This window comes from Lepidothrix coronata, unplaced genomic scaffold, assembly GCF_001604755.1.
Source record: "Lepidothrix coronata isolate B3197 unplaced genomic scaffold, Lepidothrix_coronata-1.0 Scaffold303, whole genome shotgun sequence".
Lineage (NCBI taxonomy): Eukaryota > Metazoa > Chordata > Aves > Passeriformes > Pipridae > Lepidothrix > Lepidothrix coronata.
The window spans coordinates 340277-357888 of NW_016690483.1; positions in this window are offsets into that span (position 1 = coordinate 340277).

Below are 17612 nucleotides of genomic sequence, written 5' to 3' on the forward strand. Positions count from 1 at the left end.
CAGGTGATTTGAACAGGTTTAAAACAGACGTCAGCTCTATCAGAGTGGATCACCCTCGATGTAAGAAGTATTGCTTTCTAAATGTAAGGCATTCTCTTTCCTTCCTATTTGCAGGTTTAACAACCTCTCAAACACTGCTCGATAGCTCACAGGTGATGATTATGTTAAATTATTTGGATTATTTGGCTTTACAAAATTATTTATTTTATGTAAACTTTATTCTTCATTAGGTCTATATTTTTTTCCAAGGAGATGATCAAGAAATCTTTTGTCACACTGGATATTCACTTTTCTGAATTTATCTTAAATTACTTTGTTGGCTGTACTCTATGTTGTCTTGTCAAAAGGGAATCAGGCTATTAAACATTAAATGTTGCTGAGTGAAGCTGTTACAGTTTTAGAAAGATAGATGTTTCTAGATACGCAGCAGTGAACCAGCCTTTAGAAAGTTTGAAGGTAAAGATCAGTAAAACTGATATATTGTTGAGCATTTCCCTGCTTTGATCATCTCTGTGAGGCATTTTAAATTATTTTGTAACTGCCAGAAAGGGAGATGTACTTACTAACGGAGAGGATCACTGTGGGGTATGTATAGCCAAAAATAGTTCTATAGTTTTGATGACAATAAAAAAAAATATTATTCCATTTCATGGAAGTTCAGTTAAATTTAACAATAATTTGTTGTTGTTGATCAATGCAACCATAGAGAGAATAACCCCTATAAGCAGCTTAAGTGCCATTCTCCTTTTCAGGGTAGTAGTAAAACTGTTTTATATTGCATATATGATATTTATAGTCCTGAAGCTGCTAGTCTCTTGTCTTGAGAGTGCTTGGTGGAAATCATCATACAGTAGTTACTTAAAATGGCCTTTTCCCCGTGATGCCAGAAATTGTAACTGCATGCTGTCTGTGGTCATCATCCAACTGACAAGTGATTTTATAGTTTGTTTCTGGTTTATCTCTAGTATTTGATTTTAGCTTTCTCTTTCGCTGATGAAGTAAGAGGACACTAGGTGGAGCTAGCTGTTGATTATAAATAGAGCCACAGTAATACAGGCCTGTCTAATGAGCAAGCCCCTGTCTATAACGATTATTAATAAAAATAACAATTTTAAATGTTAAGAATTGAGTTGAAACTTAGCCATGAGAGTCTAGATCTGGTGAGACTAGAGGAAACCATTTCTTCATTTCCCTTTCCTTTTATTATCTTAAAAGCTTGCAGTCAAATATGAAAAAAAATAATAAGGAAAAAACTTCTACATTCAATAAAGAGGTCTGGGAAGAAAAATAATGGAAATAGAAAAAGAGAAGAGGAGAGAAGCAGCAATAAGAGGCAGTAGATGTTTCCACTGTAGATACATGCAGATATCCAGTTGTGTATGTACATCTTTAGTCTGATGCACATAGATTTTCTCTCGTCCTTACATTTAAATCCTCTTTCCAGTCTGTCTTCCTGAGGTAATTTATAGAGCTGACATCTTTCACTTTATATTTAGATATGGGACCGATGTTTTCAAACCTCTTCTTGGGAGGTTGATCTGAAAGGTGTGCAAGGGCAAAGAAAATTGTCACTCACATGTTGGCCAGAGATAATTAAGAAAAATGTGAAAGGATATTTACTGACTGAGATGGGATCTGATTGTATGTGCTCCTTCACATGATTCCAGTTATTAATCCTAGTCAAGGATAAGAAATCTGTAGTCCTAGGCAGTGTGACAACATATGAAAAATACACTCACTTCCACAGAGATTTACTGATACGTACCTTAGATATGGTGCATATATTAATTCAGCAAAGAAAAGACAGAAATCAGGATATATGCTGATACTTAGGTACAGGAACTGAAGAGTAAAAAACAGGGAATAAATAAGAAATATGAGATGAGTACAAGGTAAGGGACAGGCAAACACAGAGATTAAGGATATGGGCTTGGGGCAGACTGGCAGAACAATTCCCATCAACCTCTGTTGATTGAAGCACCTGCAAGTTCAATCAGTGTCTTGTTATAGCAGTAAAAGGGAATTAGGGTAGGGAGATACTCAAGTCAGTGATAAAAACTTGCACAAGGGGGAAATGACAGCAGCCTGATGCTCCAGGAGTAACAAAATCTAGAAGCCTGCAGACTGACCTTTTTGAATGTTAGAAACTTAAAATTTTAGTACTGACATGGTTAGAATGGTCTTGTTCTGCACAAAACCAAATTGTGTATGGACACAATGGAGGAGTCTTGCAGGAAAGCAGTGCTGCATTGTCAACCTTAAAAGACCTTTTTGATTATGTGCTCAACAGCACAAGCATGAGAGGTGATCAGCTATGGTGGAGACAAAGTTTATTAGTTTTACAAATCATTTAATATTTTATTGAGGCTAGGCCATGATTAATTGTTAATATTTTTTATTTTAATGGATAGTCTCAACCAGAAACCAGACTTTTAAAATGTGTTATGGTGTCAGTACTTCCATATCTGCTTCTATACAGTTTTGTCAACCAGCACTCCAAGGCTCTTGCTTTGAATGAGCTCATCCTGCTGTGTCCTGAATGTTCCTCTGACAACAGGAAGATGTGTGTAGTGTGGCAGCTCTTGCCTTTCTGATGCCAGTCACCTGCTGCTTCACTCAGTTTGTGGTTCCTCCTGAACAAGGTCAAAATTATAGTTGAGAAATACCCACAGTGTGGGGAAGTGTCTGACAATCTTGGGTAAGGGTCATGAGGAGCTCAGCCAGAGGAAAAAGGAGATGTACTCCTCCTTCTCTCTATCATTAAAATCTGTCCATTTTAAAATCCACTAGAATGAGGAAGAGGACAGGAGGAGAGAAAACAGCACATGAGGTGGGGAATGGAGGGTCTTCAGGTGTTCCATGAGACGGTCATTTGATGAGTAAGTGGTATTCACCTTGAAAAAAAAGCATAAGGAAAGGCACACATGGGAGTCAAGTTATCCAAGGGATATTACTGAGCGTTTGGTTATGTACTGCCAGAAAATTCTACAAAGATATATTACTTATATGCAAAATATGTTAATAAATTAAGTCTATTAGCAAAGAAGAAAATATTTTTGTCCTTCAAAAGCCAGAATTCAAACTCTGTGGGTTATTAATTTATTCTTACTGTGTAACAGAATTAAAATTGCTAACAATTTGGGGGCATTATATTTGATAATAAATGCTGAAGGATATCCTTTCTCTTCATCCCAGATAGGAGCTGTTGGTTTTTTTTCTCAGAATATTAAAGCACTTGTCCCTGAAATCATATTTTAACTTCTATAGGAAATGTTGAGATTTCCAGGAGCTGCTGGTTGTTGCTAAGTACCGTGTTAAATTTCTGTATAATACTCAAAGGAGTAAATGGTAGGGGAAAGATGATCTATCTGAACTACCCAGACACAACTAGTTGCTGTCTTTTGTTCAGAAAGGCATCTAGAGAAATGTTAGAGAATTTTCTGAAGGCTGGTATTTTCTGGCTTCACCTTCTCACTCTGGAAAAATGAGACAAGAATATTACTGTGTTTGAATTGGAAATAACAAGAAATCCATCAGCTTCCTGCTCCACTGAATCTCACAGCCCATCTCCTTGGTGACAACACCAAGCCTAGCAGCGCGGTTGATACGGCTGAAGGACAGGATGCCTTCCAGAGGGATGTGGACAAGCTTAAGAACTGGGCTCATGGGAACCTGGTGTGGTCCAGCAAAGCCAAATGTGCCTGGGTCAGCTGTCAGTCCAGGCTGGGGGATGAACAGATCGAGAGCAACCCTGCCAAGAGGGCCTTGGGGGTGCTGGTGGATGAGAGGCTGGGCATAACCTGGCAATGTTCACTCACAGCCCAGAAAGGCAATTGTATCCTGGGCCACAACAAAAGCAGCATGGCCAGCAGGTTGAGGGAGGGGATTCTCCCCCTCTATTTTGCCCTTGTGACACCCCACTTGGAGTACAGGGTATAGGTCTGGGGCCCCCACACAAAAAAGACATGGGCCTGTTTGAGCAGGTCCAGAGGAGGTCCATGAAGATGATCCAAGGGTTGAAGCACCTTTCCTACAAGGACAGGCTGAGAGAGTTGGGATTGTTAAGCCAGGAGAGGAGAAGACACTGGGGAGGCCATATAGAAGCCTTTCAGTACTTAAAGGGGCCTTACAAGAAGGCTGGAGAGAAACATATGACAAGGCTATGTAAGTGATAGGACAAGAGGGAATGGTTTTAAACTAAAGGAGGGAATATTTAGATTAAATATAAGAAAAGTTTTTTACAGTGAGGGTGGTAAAACACGGGAACAGGTTTTCCAGAAAGGTGGTGGATGTCCCATCCTTGGCAACATTCGAGGTTGAGTTGGACAGGACTCTAAACAACCTGATCTAGTTGAAGATGTGGAGGGAGGTTAGAATAGATGACCTTAAAAGGTCCCTTCCAACTCAAACTATTCTGTGATTCCTTAAACTGCAAAGTATGGCTGGTCTTGCATCTTCTCTTCTCTCTGTCACTAGTTCCAGAATGTCCAAGAGATTCACTGCAGCACTGAGGTTATGAGTGCAGTACTTGTGAAGTCCTTGCAGAAATGTCCTGAACATGATAGACCAAGTGATAGAATCATGACAGAGGGGGAGCTAAAATGGAGAGGTGAAAGAAGGGAAATCACGACTATACTAGAAATGGAAGAACGGAAGTAACAATAATTTTGCCTGCATCTTTTTTTTAAACTTCTTATTTATGGTCTGAGCATCTGTTCATCAGAGTAAGGATGCAAGATGCACCTGTTCACAAAAATCAGGAATCTCCATCTGCACTGCAGTTTCTTTAGCTTTTGTTATCTTTAGAATGTATCTTAGTCTTAAAAAAAGGAAAAACAGAGAAGTAAATCAAGATTAGTCACACAGTTTTTTTCATTATTATCCTCGAGTTACCCAGCTGAATGTTTTACATTACAACACCATTCTTTACAAGGTGTCTCTTCCATTTACATATCCCTGAAGATACTGCACACAGCACAACCAGGACTTTGACTTGCTTGATGTAACTGAAAGATACTGAAATGGTCCAAGACATACTTTTGGGTTTGACCAATGCTTAAAAAGACTCTTCTTTTTTTTTTTCTTTTTTTTTTCCTTCCACTCTCTTCCCTCCTGCCCATGACTTGCCACAACTGAGGAAAAAGAAAGATCAGAAAAAGTTAAAGCAAAATTTGTACAAAAATTAAACTACTTGAAACTTGTGTTTTCTTAACCCATATCTAGTTTCACCTTCACCTTTTTTTGTGTCCTTCTGATGCTTAAGAATAAAGAGCATGCAGAATTCCTTTTATAGGGTCAACTTCTTTTAGCATTCACTTCTGATCACTTATATTGATCTGTTTCCCTGAAATTTAAAAGCCACACTAAATAAAACCACCCCATGCTGTTTTCTGTAGACTTACTTTTTATGAGCAGCCTGCTATCTTTTTATAGCTATTATGCAGGTCACATTTACTTTTGCAACAAATAAAGCACAAATACTTGCAAAAAGTTCATCATTTTCTCTTTTTTTATGTAACAAAATTCATTGATGTATTCCCACAGTATGCTCATATTTAACACATCTTTATTTCCTCTTAGTACAAAATACCATTAATAGTGGGAATTCCCCTGTAAGATAGATGTTAATGGTCCCAAATGGTACTTAACAAATATCCCTGGGTACAAAGACAACTTTTTCAAACGACAAGCTGGAATTTCAATGATTTGTTTAAATGAAGGTTTTTGTCAAAAAAAAAGACTTTTCACTTCACAGTCCCAGGCTGCTTTTCTTTCTGTGTTGGTAAGGACTGCAAACACTGATGCCTTCATCAGTGCATCCTTCATCAATCTTACCTGTTGTTTTCAGTAATTATTGCAGGCCCTTAATTGTAACTGAATCAGGTTTGGTAACAAGGCAGAAAAGTAAAGGTGTTAAACAACTGCATATGTATGGAAAATGTTATATCTATATTTTTCTGAGCCATATTGGGAAGAATCTTTTAAGATGGATGATTTGGTGAAATAGTTTTGGTGCCATTGAAATATTTAGTGAGTGAAGTTTGATGTTAAGGTAATTAAGAAATTTAGGATGTTTATGGTTCAATGTCTGTGATGACTCTCAAGCTAATAGTAAAATTACTGACTTCTCATTTCTTAGTGGCCTTGTTTTAGACTACTGAAAGGCACAAGGGATTTTTATCTTACAAATGAATTTGGTACTTAGCAAAAACAGCAAAATGAATTGCTAGTCCAGTTGATTCTGTAATTAAATCTTTGTATGCATGTGTCTCTTCAGATACTTCTGCAGAAGCCAAGAAGAAAAAGTATGTTACAGATTTTGGTAAATCCCAGTAACTAATTATATTTATTCCCAGGTTGTGTTACTTTTTAAAACTTCAGAAATAATGAGGATTAGGTAAGCAATTAGTTATGATGCAATTTGAACAAAGATCAAACAACTACTAAGACAGTTTAGGGTTATGAGGAGATTCTCAGGCTACTAATTTAAGGATGTAATGAGGAGGCAGGAATTCAAAATTCTTGACATACCTGGGATCCATATGCAAAGTAAAACCAGCACCATCATATGCCCTCAGAATGTGCAAGGTCAAATATGATTTGCTTCATTTACAGAACCTAGTCTTCTGTTAAGTACTTTTTGCAAGTTAAAAATGCTTTAAGCAGTAATACCTCATTGTCTGTCATAATATCTAATCCTACACTTTTCTTACAGGCACTGTTTGTTAAACTATGTGAGCCTAAATGTGACTTTGAATCATCAGCATTAGCCAGTTGTTAGTGCAGATAATAAAGGTCCTGTAACTGGAGGGAAATGGTATGCTGCTGAAGAGTACCAATTACGGTTATTCCTCTGGCAATAAGCAAATGAATTTTTCCTTAACGAGTCCTTAGTGAAACTGGTATTTAGTATGAGATTTTGTGTGACCTGGCTGACCCATCAAATAAACAGCAGCCCAAGCAGCTCTGTCAGGCTACAAGTATCTCGCAGTTCTATAAATCTGCCTAAGCCTAGGGAGCAGAACACTTATTAATTTATTATTATTTAATGTGAACGCTTTATTATTTATTTTGTGATATCAGTGTATGTGGCAAGTGATAAAGCGTAGCGAAAGGGGACTTCTTTGCTCTAGGGAACAATATGTAATCAATGTGAAAGGTCTGCTTTGTATCCTGAAAACCAGTCACAGAATGATGGCTGTAAGCCTTGGCCAGCTGTGAAGCTATTATATACCCCAAGCAGAAATGGAATTGCATTTTGTGGCCTTCTTGTTACTGAGACACAACTTGAGGATTTTACACTGAATGATAATTGTATTGCACAGGGACAAACCACCCATTGATGATTCTGAAACACCATGGAAACACAGAGGTACCGTATTAGTTGTTGCACTTCGTGTGTGAGCATGTTATTGGGAATCCTCCACAGTCTGTACATCAATAGAAACACTGAAACTGAGAGTGAGAAGATGCATCTACATTGAAAGACAGAAAATATGAGCTAGTCAATTAGATGTGGGAAACACAGAGGTGTCAGTTCAGAGGACTAACTTATTCTGCTGTTGTTTCATGTAACTTGTTGGTATCTGCCAGGTCAATAATAGAGAGAATAGCTTTTGCCTGAGCAAACAACCATCTCGAAACAGTTGTAAGCATTATTATAATTCAGGAGAGAAAACCCAAGGTATGTGGTTTGTGTTGCAGAGTAGTTTTCTGGAGTTGTAGAAATATGAGAAAACACAATGAAACCATTGAGGAGAGGTGTATCAATGCTGAAATTGTCAGTTTTATTTCTTTCTCTGGGATTTTGTTGGGTCCCAGTTACCTCAAGTTAGTTTAAAGGAAAAATAAATCCATATTAATAGTGCTGGACAGAGCTGCATTGACAAGATGGGAAAAGAAAGTCTGTGTGCTCCCAGCATAAGTATGGGACTGGGAAGCATTAGGCTCACCCACATCAGCACTCTCCCGGATGCAGAGGCAGAGAGAGAACAACGGAGAGACGTTTTGAGGGTGCCGATGCCTCTTTTCTAAAGGGCTGTATTTGGTATAGGTGGTGAGGTTGATGGACTCCAGAGGAAGGGCTGTGGACTTCATGAGAAAAGGCCAGGGGCTGTCCTCTGGGTGATACATCTGATTCCAGCCAGCTCCAGTGGATCCACTGCAGGGCACAGCCGAGTCCCACAGCCCAGATGGTGGTGCCTCAGGAAAAGCCTGTTTAAGAAAGGAAGAAACACTGCCCTACAGCAACTGAGGGGAAAACACTCTGAAACACCAAGGTCAGAGAAGGAGGGGAGGAGGTGTTCCAGGTGCTGGAGCAGATTCCTCTTCAGCCCTTGGAGCAGGCCATGCTGGAGCAGTCCACGTAGGACACTGTGTCAGAGCACGTGGATGTGCCCTAAAGTAAGTTGCAGCCTGTGAAGAGCCTACACAGGAGTGGATAGTTCCTGAAGAGCTGCAACCTGTGGGAGGACCCAAGTTGAATCAGGGGAAAAGTGTGAAGAGGATGGAGCAGCAGAGAGGAGTTGTTATGGACTGAGCACAGTCCCCATGGACCAACACCCTGTGTCCCGCATAGTGAGAATGATGGGGAAGGAGTTGGGAGTGAAGTATAGCCTGGGGAAAGAAGGGACATGGAGAGCAGGCAATTTCAATCATTTTGTCTTTGTTTTTTTTTTTTTTTTCCCTGTCCAAATCTACATTAATTTGCAATAATTTAAATAAATTTTCCCCAAGTTCGCTCTGTCTTGTCCATGACAGTAACTGGTAAGTCATCTCTCTGTCTTTATCTTAACACAAGAATTTTCATCTTATTTTCTCCTCCTGTTCTGCTATGGCTGGGTGGGTGTCTGGCTGCTGGCCAAGGTCGACCTACCACAGTGAGATCAGACAGGATTATTCCAGCTGATCTTTCCAAATTGACAGGACATAATGACTCATGTTTGGTCATTTTAAGGGATAACGAATATTAGAATGGATGGGTGTGAACCACAACTGATATTTGGTAAAACAAGAAAGTATGTAAAATTAAACCTCCCTCTGCTTGAAGCAATGAGTCATTATAGAGATATTTATCCTGGACTTGCCCTAAAAAGGCAGATTAAAATATGCAAAAGGCAGTATTAGTAGTTTAAAGCTGCTGTCAGTTGTGCACACCTGAGATAAGATTAAGAGCATGAGGAATTATATTTGAGCAACATCAAGAGTGCCTTGCTTTGCTAATGTTTTTGTGTACTAGAGAGGGATTGTATGTATCAGAATTTTTCCTTGGCTGTCCTCATAATACATGATCAAAACTTGAGTTTAACCAATTCCAAAAATGTTTCTTTGCTTTTAACTACTTAAAAAAAGAAAGAGATATGGTGCTGTGGTTGTGACAGGCTACTCATTCAAAAGGGTTAAAAAAAAAGAGAAAGTTTTATTAAAAAGATACACCATAAAAATAATTACAAAAACCATAGGTTATGTCCTTAAAAAAAATGCTACTCAAATGGGTGTCTGTGGCATTTCACAACACATTGCTTGTACAGATGTTATCTGTTCATAGTGGAGTTTGGAGAGGAAAAAGAGAAGCTGTTACAGCATTTAAGTTGTTTCATCATTCTGAGATAATCAGTGAAGGAAAAATAGTTTGTGTCTTCAAGTTGAGAAAGTGTCAAGAACTGTCATATTGGGCTGAAATCAGATTGGGGAAGAGCAAGTCGTCATTTCTGGGATGTTGGAAGCTGTCTGAAGTAACAGGCTGTGTTCTGGAGGTTGGATTCCTCTTCTGCCATTGCTAACATAATCTAAGTTTGAACCAATGCACTTGTTCAGTAAAAGTGTTGTCTGTAAAAGGAAGGTTGTAAGCTTGAAGAGTGAGTGGAGGTGAGATGGAGTCTGCTCAGAGGTATGTTATGTTAGGAGCCACTTTGGAGCACCCAGCTGGAGTCTTGTGTCAATGACATCTCAAGACAAACTTGAGAAGAAAATGAAAGATGTACAGGGGGCATTGCCTCAGCACCATCCTATTCATTATTGATTTCAAGCCTGTGACTTAGAATTAAAAAGCTTTGTTTCCCACTATTGGCCATCTAAGCTTCAGACATTGACAAACAAACAGCACCAGTCTCCTTTCTGTGTGGAAAACTGCTGGAGTTCCAAGATTTCACTGAAAAATAGGAAAAGCCTCATTTTAATCATTGGAGTTGTAGACCTTCAAAAGGAAGTCTTAACAGAAATGTAAAGGAGTTGGGAAATGTAAGGAGCCACAAATCTTTTGTTGGGAACAAGGCAGTTTTTGTTATTTATTTTTATTTATTTGTTGGTCTTTGGACTGTAGAGCAAGTCACTAGGGGTTTTGGTCCACTTCTTGTCAAAATTTGTGAGGGGGTTGTAATTTCTGGCTTCTTTATGCATGAGTTAAAGAACAGGGTTAGACATCAAGCTGAATGTTAGGGCTGAGTGGAGACACTCATGGAAATCTGCCTTTTCTTGGATATCTCTCCTATCTTCGGTAAAATGGAGTTGGGAAGGATGTAGCAAACTGGTTAGGAAGGACAGGGTTCGTGTCTTCATCTGTTGCTTCTGGAGGTCAGTCAAAGCATATTTATGGAAGCCTGGCAGTACTTTCTCTCCTTGTAACCAAAAAAATGAAATTACCCCAACCCATTACTGGAATAAAATGTTCATCTTCATTGCAGATGCATTTTTAGATTAGATTTGTGATGTTTCTTTCCACATTCTGGCATGTTGCTTTGCACCTGTAAGTAATTTGTCTTGCTAATAGTACTTGCAAGTAGTCTGGAATAGTCCAAATCCTTGTAGTAAGTAATGATCTCCATTGTTCAAGAACAATGTGAAAGATTTGTAGTGAATTATTACAAAACTTAAAAATTCAGTAAGAGAAAGCTCATCTATACTTGAATTAGGATTAATTTCATTAATTACATTCGCACATTAGTGTAGTTTCCTAAATTTTGACTTGTTCTTTCGGATTTTTTGATACTATATTCCTACCAGATTGCTAATATTGATACTACTACTATTTCAAGAGTAGCATAGGGCTTTAAAGACCTTCTTGGTTAAGCCAGAACAGGTCTGAAGCAGTGAGATATTTTTTTTCCTGGCAGAAGAAGTAAGGGTGGAGTAGACACGCCTAAAAATAAAAAGGTTTTATTTCTTTTCGTAATCAGTAGTTGAAAAACAACGAGTCCCTTAAGAGTAGAGAGGGAGAGAAAAGTTACTTGAGTCTAAATAACACATCAAAGAACACTTTCTTGTGTATTTTTAGAAAATGTCTGTTTTTCTCCATGCATTTCAAGTGATTCCCAGAATGGTGCTCCATGGTGCATGCATTCAGCTCAGAGAAAAAAATGAAGATTTGAACCCTCAAAGATTTGCTCCTTTGTAATCTTATTTACAGTCATTTAAAATCAAGTCTGAAGTTTAATATTAAAGGAAATTTTGTTAACCCTGGAAGGTGAACAGCATGAGAGTAATTGAGTTCTTCCCCCTCCAGAGAGTGGATAAGAAGAGAGAGAAAAACCTTGAGTAAAATAATTAAGAGAACTAATTGTTTCCTTTTTACCTACTCAAGTATTTTATTCTGTGTTTCTGAACACTGAGCATTACATGTCCTCCAGGGGAACAGTCCTCAGAATTCAGATTTTATAGTGTTGGGAAACACTGCATGATTATATGTGGGGAGTTGAACTGAGAAAGAATATCGACAGGAAGCCATTCCTAAACAGGGAGATGCTGCACCACACTGAAACACGTGCATATGATTGCTGAAAACGTTACAGAGCACTATATACAGAGCACTATATGAAGCAGCCTTGCCTCTCATGCTCAGAGTCTGAAGGTCACAAGGTGCATCACTGGAAAACTGTGCTCTCTGCTCAGGTCTGTTTGGGAGCATAAAAGAGATTGGGGTTTACAGGGGAAGAGCCCCCATCCCAAATTTCATCCCGAGTTGTCACCTTGCTTGGCTGTAACTTAACAGTGTTAGAACTATTAAGTTCACTTCCTACATCCTCTGTCTCGAAGATTTATAGACATGACTGGTGGAATACTTGGCTTTTTCCAGTGAATTAATGTTATAATGAGTATGATAGGACAAGTAGACTTCTTCCTTTATCAGGTCTCCAGGAATACACGAAAAAGAATATATCCAGGGAAACTGAAAAGCAGTTCCTAGAGAAAGGAGAACCATTCTTAACCTTAGGAACACTTTCTTTCTAGGGCTTGTTTAACATAGTTATTTAATGGTCCCATGGTCTTTATAAAATTATTAAATTAAATCAGTTTTCTTTATTTTGGTACAATTATGTTTTAATTTTATTAATCATTGCTTAACATTTTTTAAAGTAATGTATTTCTTTTGTTCTTGTCTTTCTTGTTATTTTCTTTTCACCTATTTTTAATTTTTAATATTTACAATTTGCTACATCTTCCATGCACTTTGACTCCTTTTTTTATTTGTTTTATGCATTGTATTTTATGATGCCTGTAGGTAATATTCAAGATTGAAGGTGCCAGTAGTTAATAATTACATTAAATTTAATGCATATCATTCTCCAGAGATGTAAAAGAAATTGTTTGGCAGTTGAAGCTCTCAGGTAAAAACTAAAGTGACATACGTATTTCATGCATCACATCAACCTGTTTTGCATGCCACTATCGTCCTGCCTGAAGTTGTGCAAGATCAGATTCAAACCATGCAAAACAAACAGGACAGGTATGTTGCTGCCACTTTGAACTGTGTGTATCACATTGACTCTTCTGTCAGACATGCTTAAACAGAAAAATAACCAGTGTATGTGGTCTTGGTCACCTCCCAGCCTTACTCAATAGCCGTGGTAGTGTTTAACATTATGTAAAATTGACCAGTCTCTACAACCCACCTACTTTGTTATTAATATAATTGTTGAAAATCAATCATTCCTTAGATCTTGGATTTATTTCAGGTTTGTGTAATTTCTATTGCACACTGAACCACCTTCTCCTGCTCATCAGCCCTTGCCACAGTTGCTGGAGACCTGGCTAGAATTACCCCTCCAAGAGGACCCTCTCTCTCTAGCAAAGACAGCTCTCTCTGACTCAGCATATTCTTTGGCCCTCCAGTATTTTGAGCTTTCTTGCATGTTGTCACATATAGAAGTAGTCATTTTATTATGAATTCTCAAGTTACAAAGAGAAGTTTTTAAAAAGAGAAAGAAGGTTTCCTTGGATTTATATTCCCTAAGACTTAGTGGGTTTTTTTTCCCTACATTTGGAGGATGCCTTGTCTACTTCTGTGTAGATACTTTTAGTACAGCTGGGGAACTTGTGGGTCATTGTGGCATATTCTCCCAGCTTAATCTGCTGTTACTTATGCTAATGAAGCTTGGGGCTCTGGGTTTTTGCTTCACTTTGGCATATTGTCACTTCTGCAGCAGAAGCAAAAAGTGACTTTATCCACTTCACCTGTGATGCTCTTTAAATACATTTTGATTTTCCAGTGATGTAGCCCCAGAAATCTGTGAGTTAGACTATCTCAGTCTCCTCCTAGGATCATGGATTTACAGCCTCCAATTTATTCTCCTCATGTGAAGTTCTGTGAAGCTTGTCTAAACTTGCTAGAAGAGTAGAAATTTCTCTTTTATAGAATCATAGAATGCTTTGGGTTGGAAGGGACCTTGAAGATCATCTAGTTCCAACTGTCCTACTATGGACAAAGACACCTTCCACTAGATCAGGCTGTTCAAAGCCCAATATAACACGGCCTTAAACACTTCCAGGGACGTGTAGACTTTTATGGAAATTTTGGGAATATGGGGAAACTGAAATAAAGAAACATTAATACGTACAAAGCTATTATATGTACATGTATTCCCTCTTCTAATGAGACAGTTGTATTTCATATTATGTCAGAATTGCATCTCTGAAGGACTCTCGGTGATTTGCAATCATGGGTGAATTTTGAACGTAACGATACAGAGATGGGTAGGAACGTTATAATCCCTGTTCTAGAAATGGAAACAGCACAAGGAAGTTCAATAAGCCAGTGAAGAAAGCCAGAGAAACAAAATTTCTGTCTGGTTTTGTATTTTCTCATGTCCTTCTAGAATATTGAATTAAAAAGGGAGAGAAAGATCTAGAAAGTCTGCTGCTTCTCTGCTACTCCATATACCTTTGCTGACCCTGTGAATACAAACTGGCTATAGCCTTACTAATTTGTTTAGCTTTTGCCTGTGCTTAGGTTGCATTAATGTAGCTCATTTCTGCTAAGTTTAGATAAAGCCTCTTGTCTTCACCTTCATTCTTCTAAAGTGATGCAGTGAGAGATGCCAAGTTCCTAAAAGCTAAAGGCAATCGAAACCTAAGGCTTTTTGCAGTCTGGTTTTTGCTCCAACTTTTGCATCCTCTGAATTAAAGGATATGCTCAACCCTCTAAGTAAAACCTTTCAATCTTTTGTTAGAGCTCTACACATAATACTCTGAGTTTTGACAAGGAACAGTTTAAGGTTTAATCTTGATTGGCCTTTCACAAGTACATAGAAGCCTTCAGGGTCCCCAGGCATAGTCATGTTCTTTCCCTGTTTTCTCTCTCTTCCCAGTTTTTCTGAGACTTGAATTTTGCATGGTTGTTGTCATTGAAAGCAGGGACAGAGGTGCTATTTGTCTTCTCCTACTCAAAACAGCAGGAGAGCAGATGTTAGTAGGAATGGTGCTAATAATCTGCAATAGGCATGGCAGTACGTCTAGCAGGAAAGATCCCTGGCTGACCATGTTTTCCACTGCTGTAGGGCACAACTACAGTGTGCAGTGAAGAGAGCCATGCCAACTCCAAATGAGCCAAATCTGGAACTGGAAACTATGGCTGTGTTGCACAGCAGGATGGTGAAGTTGCCAGGCCTGCAGACTCCTGAAACATGCTGCATCTTAAGGATTTATCAAAGGAAATGGGATATGTGTGTGTGGAGTCCCAAGAGAGCACTCTGGAAAATTCATCAAAACTTATGTTTGTGTGTGTGTGTGTGTGTGTGTGTGTGTGTGTGTACCACAGGTTCACAAACCAACAGATACTGCCAACCAACTATATTCATAGTCCTCTCTAACCATTTCCTCTAGAATTCTGTAAATGTGGTAGCCTTGTAATGATTTCAAATTAGTTTGAGGGTAAAAAATTAACTGGAAAGCCATTATCACAAGACTAATGATAAACACAATCTCCAATGCAATATACTTCTTGATTTCTGCTGTTGCCTTTAAGAAGAAAGTAAATAAAAGTGACTCCCTTTAAGCCCAGTTTCTCCTCAAATTGGCAACATTCACAAATACAGGAACAGAACTGAATGTGTTTATGGCAGTCATGATAATTATGGAACACAAGATTAACCTAGCCAGGAAAGATAAATATCTTGGTACTCGTTGCAGTGATAAAATGGCTTTGGAATGCAGCCTGACAGAGTGGCAGATTAAATTTGATTTTTCTAGCTATACATAGCTCACAACAGGCCTCTGTAATATTTGTTGAGTCTAAATGTCCTGAGAACCTTGTGTTGTCTTTGTAGCATGGGTAGTTATTCTCTTATAATATTTTATGGGAAAAGGCTATACTTTTAATGCTGAAAATAGGTAGAAATCTTTTAAAGATGCTGGAACAGAGAAAGAGACTTGCTTGAGCTGTAGAACATGGTTTTTGTCTTAAGTGTGAATTAGACCTCTCACAAAGGCCATGTGTTCCACGTCTGCCTGTCTAAATAATTGAGTTGCATTGATACTGTATAACATGCTCTCTTTTAGAAAAAAAGCACATACAGTTCTTCTAAGGGGGAAGATCAGTATTTTCTGAGCTGTGGTTGACTACCAAAAATACAGGCTGGATGTATATAATTTGTGAAGAAAAATACTGTTATCTTCTCCCTAAATTGTGGGTTAAATAAGATGATATGATGGTGGAGAAGACAGAACAGTTACTAAATAGTTGCTGGTCTGGGTTCTCTGTTTCACCAAAGTATTATTGAGAAATATCTGCTCTCAGTTTCCAGTGATGTCCTCTATACATGGAGAGAAGTTTCGCAGTGATGTTTATTCATTTTCTTAACTAAATAAAAGCCTTTCAATATGTTCCACTTCAAGGGATGCCTTCAGTAATTTCAGTAAGTTCTGGACTCTTTGCTTCAAGTCATCAGTGTCCAGTCACCAACATTCTCAGAGAATCTCTGACGCTGAAATTGTGTTCTGTAGTACACTCTTCACTTTTCTTCTGAGTTGAGGCAGACAGATCTGAATTATAAATGCAAGAAGGGGGCTCACAGCAGCACTGTGTTCTTTTCCTGAGCTCTGTCAGCCTCTTTCTGTGTAAGGCAGAGAATTTAAGACCAGGGATAACCCTTAGATCATTCCACCTGACCTCCTATTAAAACCAGATCATTACATTTTACATACATACCACATGGTTGATCTCAGTAACTTCTGTTTGGCTGAAGTGTAGCTCTCGGAAAGACACCCAGAAAGACAGCAACAAACACAATGTGCATTACTGCTCTTGGCAGTGTGGTTGCACTAGTTAATCACCCTTTCTAAACAAATATGCCTTTCGTAGCTGAAACCTTGCCTCAGTCAGCTGGCACACTGTCACTGCAAAACTTTTCATTCTTAATTTTTAGCTTGACTTTGCTTGGCTTCATCTGTTCATTGACTTTGTCAATTGATGTGTTGGTTGAGGACTGTGATTTCTGCAGGTCCTTGGACAACATTTTTCTGCGATCTCTCCATGGGTACGTTTCCCAAGTGTCTTCCCTTCATAAATGTGTATTTCCCTGGTTTCCATCCATTTACAGTGGATTACTTCTCCTCCTCTTGCATTCATTGTGTATCAGCTACACAATGAGCAGTGCCTTACACTTCCTCTTCAGCTGTGCATAAATGCACTACTCTGCTGCTCTTGAACTTGGCCCTGTGGTGGCATACCAACACTTCTAATTATAATAAAATTAAAGACCTCGTATTTGAGACATGCTTTTGTAACCGGTACTTGACAGTAATTTTTCATCAAGAAACTGTGACCTGTAACTGATTGAAGTGATTAGAAACAACTCCTTTCAATGGCTGTGTTTTCTTTTGAGGGGAGAATGGAAGGGTTTATGACGACAGAAAATCTAAATCATCCTATTCCCTAATGAGGGTTACAATTCCTAAAAGGACAAACAAATGTTAGTTTCAGAAAGTTACGTTTGAGGTGTGGGTCTTAGATTAACATCCCAGTTGTGTTCCTGGCCTCCTCCAGCTGTCTGCACGTCAACCTAAGGCTTCCTCCACCTTTTGAGCTAATTTATTATGCTTTTGAACTCCATTCATGCACACATAGACAAATCTGACAAATCTCTTATACTGGGATTTTTCATCATTTTATACATTGCACTTTGCTTATTTAATTTCTTACTGATACAACTCATTGTAGAAGAATGGCTTTTTGAAATAGTTTCCTTCAGCTCTAGAAGATGATCTGAAGCTCTGTGTGTGTTCATTCACTACTGATGGCCACTGTGTGCTCTGCATTTTTCTTTCAGTTCATTGTTTCTCTCACATCACAATGGAAAGTGAAAGATGGGAGGTGTGTGGGTGGTCTGGTTTGGACATAG